The 13,483-nt window shown below is 39.3% G+C and overlaps 1 protein-coding gene across 11 annotated transcripts in view; it reads right to left on the bottom strand.

Annotated features, from left to right (window-relative positions):
* ntng1a (netrin g1a) overlaps positions 1-13,483 on the bottom strand; it is a 123,020-nt gene that overhangs the window by 47,057 nt on the left and 62,480 nt on the right. The gene's annotated exons all lie outside the window — the stretch shown is intronic.

Here is a 13,483-nt window from a genome sequence, read left to right on the forward strand (position 1 = left end):
ACATATTCATTTATACTAACATGTAGAACCCTAGGAAGGGATTGGTTTATGTTTTTCCAGATGCCATTCACTACGCAAAAGTGTTACCAGCATCTCCCCCACCTTCGAACCCGTTACTGAATCACCAATGTGGCGGTGGGGGCTGTAAGTGAAGGAGAGGTCAATGAGGGGATTAGTCATGAAACCCTGACAGGAGGGCCCATTACGAGGGCGGCTGCAGCCGGTGAAGACGGGGCGGAGACAAGACGAAAAAGGCCTCTCCATTAATGAAATGGGTCACCACATGAATGTTGAATGTGTTCTGTCGACAGCCAGGAAGAGAAAATGCCCCTGAAATGCCTGGTTTCTGTGCTCAGGACCTCTTTTCTAGCACAAAAGAGGAAATTGGCTACCCTAGCTTGAAGATAAAAAGGCTTTATAAGAAATCAGATCGTAAAATGGCTCATTGCACCCATTGAGGGTGTCATGATTTTAATGTACCACAAGTAAACACTTCATAGTTAATCATTTGGTTTGTATATTTATCATGAAGGGAATCAAAAATGCTGACTGTATGCATGTGTGTGTGTGTGCATGCATGTGTGTGTGTGTGTGTGTGTGTGTGTGTGTGTGTGTGTGTGTGTGTGTGTGTGCGTGCGTGCGTGTGTCTGTGCTTGTGTGTACTGGGAATTTTAGATTAAATTCCTGTTGAAGTATATTTGGATTTATGGAACACAATATGGGATAGATATTGCCTGGAGGATATGTTTTCAAAAATGCACACACACATTAAAGATGAGACATACACACACACACAGACGCAGACACTTCGCCTTATTCATGGAAATACTGTATACAGGACACCAGTGGAGCATGAATTGTTTCGTCATGCGGGCCACATCAGAGGTGCAGTCTTCCAGTCCAAGACATAAATTCAATTTGTTGTCTGTGCTGGCTACTAATAATGGCGAACCCATTGGGAGAGAAATCAGCGCACAAAATACAAGCTCTGCATTATCAGCAATGCAGCACTCAAGAAAACAAGCAATTTTGTATCAAGTTAGAGTGCAAACTTCGTCTTGTGAAGTGAAAAATGAATGTCGCTTCATTCCTGAGAACTAGAAAAGGATTTGTTGAGGCGAGGCGCCGCCTGTCCTCTGCTCTGCTGATAAAATCTTTCATGTCACTTGTCGCTTTGCACCTCATATCTCTGGACTCGGTTGATTCCTCTGGCCTGTGATAAATAGGAAGGGATTGGCTCGTACACCTTCTGTGGGTTCAATGTCAGTGACATGGTGGCTTATCACTTGATTTTATTTGTACATAAAGCTTTCAGTGTGCTTCATTTTATCTTAGGACTGAACTGCGCTCTGCTATTCCTACAATGCTCACAGGATTTATTTTTATGTTTGTCGTCACTGGGAAGCGCCAGCACTAGCTGCTTTCACTATGAGCACTTCAATAGGAAAGAATGAACATTTTTTAATCCAATATGTGTCAGTAGCTTTACTACGATACATATTTAGTTATTAAAGTTACCCTATGACATGTGGGTCCCATTTTAATTTCATGTGGTCATGGGAGGAATCAGTTTATCTATTAAAAATGTAAAATGTGAAAAGAAACAATGTTCATTCAATGTAAACATAAATCTGACTACCTCAACAGGGCATATACAGTCATGGCGGATAATGTCACCTTTACATTAATCAGCTCATTTTATGACTAACAAATGTTCAAGGCTTGAGAAGTAGCTACTGATAGTATCATTAAAAGCAAATAACCATTATGTATTTGAAGTTGTTTGAAACGATCTTGTACTCGTGTATTTTGAGAAGCAAAGTCACAACCAACAGACCTGAGAAAAATTGCCATTTTTACCCTTAGCAACGTGCTTGAAAAATCAGCAGTAATTTTGAAGCAATATTCATCTCAAAAGCAAAGATTGCCACTTTCACCTGACTGCTTTTCCTCACACAAGATACGCCTACAGAGATTTCTATATGCAGTCTTCTTTATAAACACTGCGTCTGCTGCAACGACTTCATTCAGACAGGGAACAACAGAAAGCAAACACTTTGTTGTTTGTGTTATGAATATATATATATATACACATATATAAATGAAACAGCAATGGCCTTATGAAAGTACAGTACAATAGATTTAAGCTGGATTGTCTTTGGAAAGGGGCAATTCAGCAAACTGAGTCTAAGCAGTCAAAATCCATCCTTCTTTCATCCTATCATTTGTATGTGAGAGCGGTAAGCAGTGTGGGGAAAAACGAAGTTTTAAAAGGCAGCGAGAAGAATATGTGCTTGGAAAAGTCAGTTTATACATGGACTCAGTGTGGAACTGAGCATCTGCCAAAGACAAAAAAGATGGATAAAATCTGCTACCAACACAGATGCACAACCAGTTTTGCTTTACAAAAAGCATTTCCTCTTCAAACTTTTCTGCATCTGTACATTGCATAAATCTAACTTTCTGAATACCTGGAAGTTACATAACAAAACGCATAAAAGCCCATTAATATGGCGGTAAATGTAGTAATAAGAGTTCTTTGGCTCTCTTATTTGTTTAAAGTTTGTGTAAACTAGATTTTCCAAATTAATAGAGAACAAGAAAAGCACTCGGAGGGAAGAGCACTCCTCCAAGGCTGCTCAGTCACTGTATGATTTCCGACGGAAGAGTCCCAATAAGTCCTCATTGGTGGATTTGTATTAGGACCGCAATCATGTGATCATCAGCAGGCAGCTGACGTCGTGTTCACTTGTTGTCATGGTTACAGTGATGCCGTGCCACTATCCTGCAATGATACAGAAATCTTTAACAAATCCTTGGATCCAGACTATAAGTTGCATCTCTGCTAAAATCTAATCATTTGGTCCTTGTGTCATTTCTGACCTTCCCTGAAGTTTTCATCCAAATCCGTTTTTAAGTTTTTGAGTAATGTTGTACACAGATAAACAGACTAACAGACAAACGTATGCTGATGATCACATAATTCCGCCGCATTCCTTGGCAGAGTAAAAATCACTTATCACATAATCACTTCTGTCTGTGAGACATGGTACAATCTTAATGCCTTAAGATTAACTTCATTCTGTAAGTTGTTTATGCCTTTTTGTAAAATTCCCCTCTTGAACTCTATTTTTATTGTCTATCTTCCACTATGAAGACCACTTTGAAATTGCATCTTAAACAATTATGTGTATAAATTAGATGACAATACAATATATTGTGTTCCATTTCAAAGCAAATGTAATTACTTTGGCAGGTACATGCCAAACACGTTTTATGAAATCATGTGCTCTTATAATATTAAAGCACAGAATTTAAAAAGACCATTTGATGCATGTTTGGCTTCACTGCTATCCTGTGGGAGTAAGAACCTTGTCAGTGGTTAAAAAGCAAAGCTACAAGTGCCTAATTAAAAAAAAAAATGGAGCAAATAATACATTTCATGTAGGCTTAAGCATTTCTAACTGTGCCAACAACTAATATGAGTCACTCTCAGCCTCACCACATACAATAGTATAAAAATACTGAGGTAACAATGGAGAATACAAACATTTTGTTTTGTAAGTGGACAATCTGGTCTGTGCAATGACTTCATGTTCTCACTTTTTAAATGCAGGTTAAATACGCTGGTACATCTTTCTCAAGGTGTGGAAAAAGCAAGACTCAGACCTAGCAGCATCCTCATCATTATAGAATGTTAGCATTTCATTATTAATTCAAAACACAAAGTACAGCTGAGGATAAGAATATCAAGTAGTAGACAAATAAAAAAATAAAAAAGACTCAATGATGAAAAGCTAATATTACACGTCATCCTGTGTGGGATGTGTGGAACATGCAAATCTGAAATAAATTTCCTGGCATCCATTCAACAGTTGTTGGGATATTTCACTCTGGAAAGCAAAAACAAAACGCTGACATTGTCGTTGGCAGATTAATGCCCCCAGCGTGGCTAAAACTGTGTTCGCTCTCCTTAATGGGGGCTAATTAAACATCTGAACCGGGGCCTGACTGACAAGTGAAACATCATGCACAATATTTCCGTCCTGCCATCTAGGAATATGCCCCATTTTTGTCCATAGCCACAGAGGACAAAGATGTGGCGGCAGTGGTCTGACGTTGCCAGCAGCTGTATTTGGATGTCTCTGTACTGGCAGCTGTGGCCTCTAAATGTGCCGCACAACACTCTAGTGCTGCCATCCCAATGTACCTCACATTCTGTCTGTGCCTGTGCACTATTGCATCATTCAAAGCCCCTCTCCTCATTTGTTTTTTTTACCTTCACGGTTCACATGTGTACTGCTTGGGGAGGTTTTTCCAGCTGGGAATATGCAGTTAATTGGATAAGGGGGGCAGCTTCTATATTAATACCGCTCACATAAGAACACACCCACGACAGCTGGCTTGAGAAGGGTACACGTTGGACTAAATGACTAATGGAAAACACTGTAAACAAATTCAACATTAGGTTTCTCATTGTCAACATTACAAGTGTTTTTTAAAGTGAGAAGTCAGGAATGCGACCAAGGGACTGCAGGTGGCTTTGCGTTGAGATTGGTTAGAAACTCCAGGAGGACAGGTGGAGATAATAAATCACATTAGGATTTATTTCATGCAGGCGTATGTCTCTGTTTGCCAGCTTGTCCCTGCTCCTTCGCAGCTGGAGCTTGGTTCCAAAACCTTGACGATGCTCTGTTGTCCAAACAGCCTCGCATCCAGCATGCACACTTTTCAAAGATCTGATCGTCTTATGAAGCAGGCTCTTCCAGCGCATGGGAGGAAGGCGAGCGAAAAGTTTCTGCACCGACTGATAAAAATTTCTTTTGAGCACCTCAAACTGGCAGACTCAAGCAGGCAGGGCGTCAGCTAGAGACAAACTAAGAGAGGAGGATCAAAGGCAGGGAGGTGGAGAAATGGCCTGGACAGAAGTCAGAAATGACAGGTGATGTAGGTGTTGATGGAAGGAGGAAGAAAGAGACAAAGGGAATAGAGAGGCAGCTGGGGCTGTTTGGTAGCTGGCTGACTTCTGCCAGGAAACACAGATGCGAGGAGATAAAGTGGGGTACAGAGGCATCCTGATATAAATGAAGGTCAATAGCAGGTCAAAAGCAGAATACTCCCTCACTGATGTCAGCCAAGGTCTGAAATGTCAACTCAGGACTATAACTACTATCCCTTCAGCTGCCAAGTGGATCTCAGTTCTCACATCAGAAGCAAACCCATTCTACTGTTGGCTCATTTAAAGCCCCTGAAAGCTGGATGAAGTCTTGAAACAAAAACTTTAGAGGTAGCCATGCGCCTTCAAAGAGACGAGGTGTGATTTCAGGAGAAAATTTGGGGTCATCAGCTAATAAAGAATCCTGCACTTCTTCTCTCCGTGGACCCACGAGTGTAGGAAGGCAGCTCACATCTTCAAAATAAACTGATTCAAAGCAAAACAAAGACATAGATTAAAGAAAATCTGTTTGCACTGTGAAGTGAGAGGAGAGTAAACAAGACCAGTGAGGAGAGGGATGCAGGTACAGGTCAGAGGACACACTCAGCCAGACTACAATTTAATTTTACAGTTTGTGTTTGTAATCTAATGACTCCATTTACAAAAAGCCACAACGCAGAGAATGAGCTTCACTGGCGTACATATAACATAAAGCAACTGCTCAAAATAAACAACCCTGAAAATGCAGTTCCTGGAATACTATGTGTGCTCAAGTACAGTACATAAGGCACTTGAGTATTTCAATTTAAACCTATTTTATATTTCTGCTTCACTTCATTTGTGAGAAAAAGCACGACAAGCTTAAAAAAAATCCATCGCACTGCAAAAGCTAAAAATAAAACCTCTCTTTCAAAACTTCTCTACATAAGCAGGGTCTAGTTCTGGTGTTTCTGTACTGCCTGTAGGATCTTAGCAGCTGCACCCAATAGTCAATACCTGTCTGAAGCTTCATATGGTTTTAAAATAAACAGTTCACGATGCAAGGAGGTCAAATTGTCTGATACTTTCCACAAAGGAGAAACTAGAAAGTTTCTTTGTTTAAATCAAATTTACCTTGTGACGAGTAAAGTTATGTACTCTTGATTGTCAGCCATGTTAACAATCATAAATGATTAATTTTTAAAATAAATGATCTATAATGATTGTTTTTCCATATGCTGATGAAATAATTTTTCACCAGAGATATTTAACGTTTGCTACAAAACTGTCTCAATTTCATTAGCCCCGTATACTTGATTTTTTCTGGAAGTCATTAACCACTCCAGAAATCTCTGTCTTAGTGACCCCTTGCTAACTAAACATTTAAAATTCCCTTGGCCACAAAAATACAGACAACTACCTCACCCAACAACCAAAATTTAAGCACAACTGAAATAAGTGTCACAAAACATTTAATGATTTGGATATGAACATTCACATTCCCATTATTCTTTGTGCTTGTCCACAAAGAACTACCTGTAGTGGCGACTGCTTCCTTGGGTCTGTGCAGTATTAAAGCCATATAATGTTGACTAGCTAAACCGGACAATGGTCGACATCTATTTCACAACTTGATGCTAGGAGTTCATCAGCTTGTGTGCTCGTTTTATGGACCCTCATAGGCAATCAGAAACACAAATATAATGTAACCCGGTACTACCAGTAATGTTCAGTACATTTTCTGACACCCATGTCCCCCTTCTTCTGCCTCATTAGTTAATATAGTTTTATTCTGTTAAATTATTAATGAAAATTAATTGATTGATCATTAACCATTAACATACCTACTAGAACACTTTAAACAGTTCTAAATTGTGATGTCTGGACTAAACTATCACAGTAAATAATTAAAACTAGCTGTATCATAAACTGCTACAACAATAAAAGGCTATATTTGCCATGATGTAGTGTTGACAATGCAGAAATGGGATACACAATAGTATATCATTCACAGGAGGCATTTAACTTCAGAACTGATACTTTTATTTGTGGCTTTTTCTGCACTTCTTTACTAAGAAAGGAGCACAATATATGATTATACACTGTAATGGAGTATTTTTTCTATTTTAGCATTGCTATTGTAGCTTAAGTAAAGGAGCCGAGTACCTATTCCATCACTACTTACAGTTTCTGCTGTGCGTTAAAGTGTAATAATAATAATAATAATAATAATAATAATAATAATAATAATAATAATAATAATAATAATAATAATAATATGAGCTGAAAAGTGATTGATGTCACACATTAACAATTGTGAATGAATAGGGTCTATGAATGTTTTGCAGCTGTGGCCTTTGAACAGCAGCCACATCACTGCTTGCTGCGTTTCCTCTTTGATGAGTCACCCCTGGACCCTCCACTGTCATTGACGAAAACATACATTACACATTTTGACTCACAGCCTCATTGACTCCTGAAATGCCTCACTTAACTCATTTTTGCTGGACTAACAAAAGGCTGTCGGGTCATTTGATTACAGCTATTAAACTAACATGTGGCGTGAACGTTAACAGATGGCCCAAGTTATCTGGACCGGTCGCTTAGCCGGTCCCACAAATGCGGCATTCTCCCACACAATGACTAATGCAGGCTGCTGATTCAAAAAATAATGCTGAAATGCAGAGCACAGCGCGACGTAAGTAGATGCTTATGGTGGCACTGAGAGAGAGCGCGAGAGAAGAGGGAGACTAAGGAGGGTAGACAAGTGGAATGACTTATTCAAGGGGGATGTGGGCAGCAAGAAACATGAAATTAGCACAAATAGATTATCTGTCGACTACAGGCAGGCCTAAGAGCAAGCCAAGCACTGTGGAGGGAGAAGGGGAGAAAAAAAAGCAGATCGACTTCTTGTTTGTTCCTCCCTTAGGGGAGTTCCGATGGAGCCATCACTCACCAAATTGCTGATCTGTAGTTGGAACAGCTGTATCCAAAGCACACATGCACGGAACTACACGGCAATTAGAATGCACCAATAGAGTGACCCATGCACTGTGGGAGAGATGAGGAGTTTAATCCCTCACAGATGGTATATTTTTTGCAAGCCTCAGATGAAAAGCTTGCCTTTATCACACTTTTGGACAATAATGCATTGTTGTCGTGTAGATTTGATCCGAAATTATACTATAGTAGTGACAATGCTAAATTAATGACAACTCATCCTCAATAATGCACAGCGTTGCAATACACACTCCAGCGCAGACTCGGAGTGGTTTTATTGCACAACACGCAATTAATCAAATGTACAAAGTGCCAAAAAACAAATAAATATTCCGTTAAGTGGGTGGGAATGAAGACTGAAGTGTAAAGGCATTGTGGCGTGTTTACATTCTGTAGGCTGTTAGAATGGGCACAGAAATATGACTGCTACGGGTGAATTGATGCCAATTTTACAGAAAATTTCATTAAATTTTCACAGAAGATTTAACACAATAATGCAAAAACCCTGTAAAAATACAATTTATTTCAGAGCTAACATCCAAACAGTCAGTTAGTAAGCATTCCACCACTGTATTATCACACTTATCTGATTTAAAGTAGTTTAAAGAAAAAGGATGCAAATCGAGATTGCACCTTTTTATTCAGCAAATTCCTCATCCTTGTCTAGATCTGGTATCTACATTACCCACAATGCAAATTGGTAGAGCAGTATTTGGGTTAATATATAATTGCGGGACTTTTTGTATCATAGTTGATATTTTCGCTGTTTTCAGGCCTAAAATCAACATGGCCGCCTCTAACCAAACACCACATGGCATTTTTACAGAAAGTTTCCTCTAAAATATTATATACACAATTGAGTAAAATTGAAATAGAAAGTTATTTATGGAAATGACATCATGTGGAGCAGGTCATGTGATCTGGAATTAATACACTTCCTTGAGAGGTGTTTTTGTAATGAGTAACTTAGTTGAAAGTGATTTTTCTGGTTCAGATACAATTTTTTATTTTCCATATAAAACTTGATATATTGCCAAAAAATAAATATCTGTCATGATTATCTCAAATTAATAAAAAGAACACAATCAAAACAGTTTTTGAATAAGCTCATTTTATTATTGTTTAGCTAATTAGAAGGTGGTTGTTATTAAATTCGGAAGGTTATTTAGTTGACATTTTAGTAATATCCCGTAATTTTTTTATTAATAAGTGATTGTTTCCATAATAAATAATTATGGAATTTGTAAAGGCATGATCATAATGAACATAAAAACATTATTATTTTTTTTACTTTTAATAAAAATGTATGCAAGATATATCCCTCAATTATATATTGACCCAGCTGTTCCTTGTGACTGCAAGTAATATTTATGTTCAACCTTAAAATTGTATTAAATGTCTACACTGGCAAAACATTACAAACAAAAGTTTACCCCTCTGACATATAATCTTAGAATTCATTAACGGTGTCTTCCATATGGTCAGATACATTACTTAAGAATTGTTTTGACAGTCAAACTAACGCAAAAACCTTCTAAAAGAACCTGCAACTGACATTTGGTGATACATATTCACCAACAACAGCTGAGACCAAATCAGCTCTATTCCACTATAGTGGAATAGAGCTGAAAGATCCTCTCCGGTGAAATTCAAGTTTTTTTCAGCTTGTTAAAACATCCATATGGTGTTTTTTATATGCTGGGAGGCACATCATGAGCAAAATTAGCACTGCATACATGGCTGAGCATTTCCCCCTTAAACCTGCCATGTTCTGGTAACAGTCTCATAGATGCAGACCTCCAGGGTTTCACATGTGACAAACCCAAGGATCCAATCCTGTCAACTTGCTGGCTCGGTCTTTCTGAATCATTGTTCTGATTACAGTTGGACAAATATGGTCAAATTGCTCCAGTATTACACCTTGCTAATGTGATGGCATAGAGTAGTTGTACAGGGTTTAAGCAGAGTCACAGGTGAGCTGGTGTGCTGAAGCTGCAGCATGTAGTGAAAAACTAAGTGGAAAGAGAGGACATACCTGCATAATAAATACATAATTTGAGTTTTAGGCGTTTCATCAACGACTGGAGAGGAACTTAAGTGATCCGAAGTTGGGGGCCTTGTTTGTTTAGTGAACTATTATCAAGAATTTGATAAAGAAACAGAATGTATGAAGAGAATGTGCTTGTCTAATATGTTAATTCAGTGGACTTCTGCCCCTCGCTGCCAGGCACTATGGGATGTCAAGGGAATTAATGTAAAAGGCAACAAGCGGAGACCCTTTTCTATAAGATCCAAATAACCTTTCCAAGAGTTCTGAACTGGTGACATTACTGTATGTGATTTCAAGACCCTGGGAGAGTTCAACATGAGACTGTGAGTCGTCCCCAGCAGTATCCTGAGATTTTGGTTCATCAGAGTGGGGAATTCACAGTCAATGAACAAGCCCTTCTTTCTATGAAGCCGAATGGAATCTAAACCAGAAAAAAAGGTTTGGCACATCTAATAACCAATTTGCTGCTTCAAGTAAATGACCTGTCTACCCCTGCAGTCAAGGTGACCGTGAACTCTGAGGCTGTTTCTGACCTTCCCTGCTAATGCCCCTCAGCACATGTATGTTTTGGAAATTGAATCACACCTCCCACATGTACACAAACAGAATAGAAAAAAAGCTGAAAATTTAGTTCATAATATGAGGCTGATGTACACTACCAGTCAAGAGTTTGGACACACCTTCTCATTCAGAGGTATTTATTCATTTACATTATTTTCTACATTGTAGATTAATACTGAAGATTCACACGTTTTTGTTTACAACATAATTCCATATGTATTCTTGTCTTCAGTATCAATCTATAATGTGCAAAATAATGAAATAAAAACCATTGAATGAGAAGGTGTGTCCAAACTTTTGACTGGTGGTGTATATACTGATCCTATGAACAGGTTTGGGACTAATAGCACAAGCAAAAATCTGTTGTCAGACTGGAAGGTTATTTAAATCTCTGGCCTAAAACGATTGTTCTGGTGGATTTTGGCAATTAAAAACTATGATTACCAAAAAAAAAAAAAAAAAAAAAAAAAAGAAGTGCCAAAAATCCCACCTACAGTTATTCCTATTTTTTGTTTTGGTGGTGGGTAATGTTTTGTTTTTTTGTTTTTGCAGTTGTGTGGTTGGTGTTCATCCCTCTAGTAGTGTTACAAGAATTGAATGGGCAAGGGTCTTTTGTATATATATTAAGGTAAAAAGAGAACTAGAGCGAGACAGGCAAGAGGGACAGACCCCTGAAAGGGAGAAACTGAGAGCCAGAAAGATATCCTTTCGTAGCCAGAATCTTCTCCAGCTTTAATTACACTATATTGATCACAGGGGGGAGCGAGGAAAGGGAGGGGGAGATCGAGTGAAGAGGAGAGAGAGTTGGTGAAACTGTAGGCTATAGTTACTGTAAAGCATGTAAAAAGAAAAAAAGGAAAGACACAGCAATTATACCAAAGTCATACAGTCGATAATTAGAAAATCCTCCCGACTCTCCATGCTTTCTCTCCACACATCCATTTAGCGCTGCTGATACAATGAAACAGTGAGGATGTCGAATTCATTTAAGTCACCAGTCAGTATGCATTGTTCACATCCATCTCCCAGCTCCATGCCTGGTTTGATTTGAAATTCTCAGCATCGATTTTTACCCCCTTGTGCCTTTGGTCGGCTCCTCCCTTGTAATCAACCATAATAGAATGGTCATGCATGACACCGCAGGCTTCCCCGTAACAACTTTAGCTGCATGTTACAGATGCAAAGGGGCCTACGTCTGCAAAATTGTGCTTCTTCTCTCTTTTCTAGGTTGACCTACTTCGGCAAGGAGCTTAGGTTCCTTTCTTTGTTTCTCGCTCTGTTGTGGCAAGGGCACAAAATCTGCAAGCTTTCCTACTGTAGTTCCCTCCACACCCACTCTCACTCCTGATCCAGGCGGATGGTAGCTGAGTCCAGCGCAGTGAAATATGCCCGATTCAACCTCGCTGCCCCTGCAAAATCTCTCCCGGCGAGTCTCACAGAACTGTATTCTGGGGGTTAAGGAGCTTATGTCTCGTATACGACGCATGGAGAAAGAGGCTGAGCAGTGATTCGCCATGGGAGGGGGGAAAAGAAGAGTGAAGCCTCTCTGTGTAGAGTGTATCTCATTATGTCTGAACTGTGTGTTACCTTTAGTAAACAGTGGGGAACATTTCTCAGGCGAGCGTCACTCTAAAAGCAGCAGGCTGGTAAACGACCGCGGCCCGATGGTGCCGCACAGCCATTGCTCAAATCTACAGCCCCACAGGGATGTATGAGTTCAGTCATGATTAGTCAGATAGAATAAATAATCTGCGCTTATGACAGCCCTCTTCATTTCTGTGTGTGTTGAATGGATGCCCCGTCCAACTCTTTTGTGTTAGTAAATTCCCTCCAGTTATTTTTGCTGAATGACCTTCTCAATCACAAGAAAAGTCAAAAATTCAATTTCTGAACGAGGCATTCATTATCATAGCCCCTTGTGCTCAAGGGTACCTGCCCATTTATGGAGCATTAGAGCGCTGTGTTGTATGGTTGCACCCAAATTTAATGGCACATTAAAGAAATACACAGATTAGAGATTCATTAAATGGCTTTGAGGCATTTGACACTATTAAAGTAAATAATGTCACAGCAGCAAACATATTATGGCAATACAAATACTCTATGTTTTAGCCAGTGTGTGACAAGAAGTGAAGTAATTTTTTATATTATCCCCTGATGTTAACTCTAAAACTCAGCTGTGAAAACTCTGATCTAGTTTTCCACACAGCTACACTGATGTCTGCTGAAGACCGAAGAGGACGCCGCTGATGTTTCTATTTGTAGTCATGTTTCCAAGTCTATCTTCAGGCGCACTGTGACACAACCACACTTGTGAGCCGCGGTCTGGCAGGCTGGCTTCAACACTTCCACCCATTTTGTCGAATTGTTGTGACATTCCACTACTCTGCGCTTATGTACAGCGAGCCTCTCATGTGTGAAGAGCAAAACAAGAGTAATTAAATCTTCATTCCTTCACCCCAACAACCATATTCACATCTGTTAAATTGAAAACCCACACAGTGTAAAACAGATCCACTTAAATCTATGCCCCTGTGACTCTTGTAGTAGTGTCAAGAAGCAGGGGAAGCTTTTGTCGGTCTTCCTGCTAACAGAATAATGCCGTGTTGTTTTCATGTTATATGACCCCCTGTGGACTCTGTAAATCAAACACTAATTACAAGGTGCAGTGACCTGACGGCTGAAACGCTACATCTAATGTCTTCCACGGGCTAATAGACAGCTGAGTGAATTTGATGTCCAAAACTGAGTGGTTCAGCAAACCGTAAGCAGCTTGGTTAATTAAGACATGCTGACAACTGGTGAACTCTGCACATCTTTATGGATCCGGAGCCTAATTGGAAAGAATGGTTAATGGTAAACACATTTTTCTTCACTACTAGGTAGCTGCACAGTAGCTTCAAGAAAACCAAGAAAAAAAACTACTGACGTATCAGTCTATAGAATAGTCTTTACAT

This window comes from Amphiprion ocellaris, chromosome 22 (assembly GCF_022539595.1).
Source record: "Amphiprion ocellaris isolate individual 3 ecotype Okinawa chromosome 22, ASM2253959v1, whole genome shotgun sequence".
NCBI lineage: Eukaryota > Metazoa > Chordata > Actinopteri > Pomacentridae > Amphiprion > Amphiprion ocellaris.